The following is a 2,899-nucleotide window of genomic DNA, read 5'->3' on the forward strand; positions in this document are numbered from 1 at the left end:
AAAGTGGCAGGGGCGTTGCACAAGCCGAAGGGCATTCTTCTGAAAGCAAAGGTACCATAAGGACATGTGAAAGTAGTCTTCTCCTGATCTTCAGGTACTATAGCTATCTGGTGGTATTCAGAATATCCATCAAGAAAACAGTAATACTCTTGCCCCGCTAATCTGTCTAGCATTTGATCGATGAAGGGCAAAGGGAAGTGATCTTTTCTTGTTGCTTTGTTGAGTTTCCTGTAATCGATGCAGATCCTCCAACTGGTGACTGTTCTTGTAGGAATCAACTCATTCTTTTCATTCTTGATCACCGTCATTCCACCTTTCTTCGGGACCACTTGCACCGGGCTAACCCACTTACTATCTGAAATAGGATAAGCAACTCCAGCATCCAACCACTTAACTACTTCTTTTCTGACTACTTCTTTCATGGGTGGATTGAGTCTTCTTTGAGCATCAATAGTTGGTTTGGCGTTGTCTTCCATGAGAATTCGATGCATCACTGTTGAAGGACTGATTCCTTTAACATCTCCTAGTGTCCAAGCGATTGCCTTGTTGTGAGCCCGAAGTACCCTCAAAAGTCTATCAGTTTCCACATCAGAGAGAGAAGCTGAAACAATAACTGGCAGCTTTTTATCTTGACCCAAAAACTCATACCTCAAGTGACTAGGAAGCACCTTCAATTCAAGTTCTGGGGGCTTTTCAGTAGATGGCTTCAGCTCTTTTGGAACCGCTCCTAATTCCTCAAAGTATCTTCTGTTCAAAGGCCCATAAGAATCAAGCCACTTCACATACCCCATGACCTCTTGTCCTTCTTGCTCCGTCAATTCATCTTCAGTTAGACTTAGTTCAAGAGGATCATCTAGCAGCTTTTTCTCACTCACCATTTCATCAATCAAATCAATGAAGAAACAGTTATCACTTGCCTTTGGGTACGTCATAGCCTTGAGCACATTAAAGACCACTTCTTCTCCTTGGACTCTCAGCTTTAATTCACCCTTCTAAACATCGATTAAGGCTTGGCCAGTTGCCAAGAATGGTCTCCCAAGAATAATTGGGACATTGCTATCTTCTTCCATATCCAAAACGATGAAATCAGCTGGAAAGATAAACTTATCGACCTTAACTAACACATCCTTAATGACTCCTCTAGGATGGGCTAGTGATCGGTCCGCCAATTGGAGAGTTACTGTTGTTGGCTTTGCTTCACCCAACTGCAGTCTTTTAAACACCGATAGAGGCATCAAGTTAATGCTAGCTCCCAAGTCACAAAGTGCATTTATTCCCTCAATTTTTCCTATAGTACAAGGAATAGTGAAACTCCCTGGATCTCTTAGTTTAGGAGGGAGTTTCTTTTGTAGGATGGCACTGCATTCTTCAGTTAGAGCAACTGTCTCATAGTCCTCCATCTTCCTCTTCTTTGACAGGATTTCCTTCATAAACTTCACATAACTTGGCATCTGCTCTAAAGCTTCAGCGAAGGGAATGTTAATGTGAAGTCTTTTGAACACTTCCAGGAATTTGGTGAACTGCTTGTCTAGACTTGACTTTCTGAGCCTATTCACATGGTGATCTATGTTAGTTGGTGGAGACTGCTGTGGCTGTGGTTGACTATCAGTAGTCTTCGTTGGAGTGGGTGTTGGGGTCGACATCGGTTGCTCTTCATTCTCCTTTTCTCCATTCACTAGTTGTGGTATTTCAGGACCATCATAATTTTTACCGCTTCTCAAGGTAATTGCCTTGCAGTTTTCCTTGGGGTTTACTTCTGTTGTGCTAGGCAAATTCCCTTGAGGACGGGTTTCTACTTGAGTTGCTAGTTGGCCCATCTGTGTCTGCAGGTCCTTGATTGAAGATCTAGTTTCAGTCATGAATTGAAGCAGTAAATCTGTCTGCAAACTAGAATTTCCACCAGAGGTTTGTTGCTGATTAAACTGTTGATTCTGATTCTGGTTCTGATTTCGTTGCTGATAGAACCCACTGTTTCTTCGGTTGTTACCCTGGTTGAACCCATAATTGTTGTTGTTGTTCTGTGAATAGTTTCCAATGGCTTTAGCTTCATCCATTGGCAAATCATCCACATCAGCTTGGCATTCTGAAAAGTGATGGCTTCCCCCACATAACTCACACACAACTTGGGCTTGTTTAGCTTGCCCTGCAATTATCTTTGTCAATGCCTCAACCTGTGCTGTCAACTTGGTGATGGCATCGACCTCTAACACACCAGCTACCTTCTTTGATTGACTCCTCTCAGTTGGCCACTGTTGATTGTTTAGAGCCATCTCCTCTAATAGATCGTAAGCCTCATTAGCACTCTTCCTCATAAAGGCTCCTCCAGCTGCAGCATCTATTAAAGTTCTTGTAATTCCTACCAACCCATTGTAGAAGTTGTGGACCAGCATCCACTTCTCTATACCATGGTGAGGGCACTTTCTGATCAAATCTTTAAACCTCTCCCAAGCCTCATGGAGAGATTCATTATCTTGTTGGCAGAAGTTATTAATTTCTCCTCTCAGCTTTGCAGACTTGGCTGGAGGAAAGAACTTTGACAAGAATTTCGTTGCCAGATCATTCCAGGTGGCAATAGAGTTGGGTGGCAAGGAGTTTAGCCAACTCTTGGCTCGCTCTCTAAGAGAGAATGGGAACAGTCTCAGTCGAATAGCATCATCACTAACTCCATTAACTTTAAAGGTTTCACAAAGTTCCATGAAATTAGAGAGATGCAGATTAGGATCTTCAGAAGGGAGGCCACCAAACTGAACTGAAGACTGCACCATCTGAAGTATGGCAGGTTTGATCTCAAAGTTATTTGCATCCACTGCCGGTGGCCTGATACATGACTGCACTCCCGTCAGAGTAGGGAGAATGTAATCTCTCAAGCTGCGGCCATTAGCTTGATCTTCTACTGCGC

The 2,899-nt window shown here is 43.2% G+C and overlaps 1 non-coding gene across 1 annotated transcript; it reads left to right on the forward strand.

Moving 5' to 3' along the window:
* The first annotated feature begins 2,400 nt into the window (after positions 1–2,400).
* On the forward strand, positions 2,401–2,507 carry LOC115711716 (small nucleolar RNA R71). Its single transcript, XR_004010596.2, has one exon. It is a non-coding gene; the product is annotated as a small nucleolar RNA R71 (small nucleolar RNA).
* Positions 2,508–2,899: the final 392 nt, after the last annotated feature.

Source organism: Cannabis sativa, chromosome 3, assembly GCF_029168945.1.
Source record: "Cannabis sativa cultivar Pink pepper isolate KNU-18-1 chromosome 3, ASM2916894v1, whole genome shotgun sequence".
NCBI classification, from domain to species: domain Eukaryota; kingdom Viridiplantae; phylum Streptophyta; class Magnoliopsida; order Rosales; family Cannabaceae; genus Cannabis; species Cannabis sativa.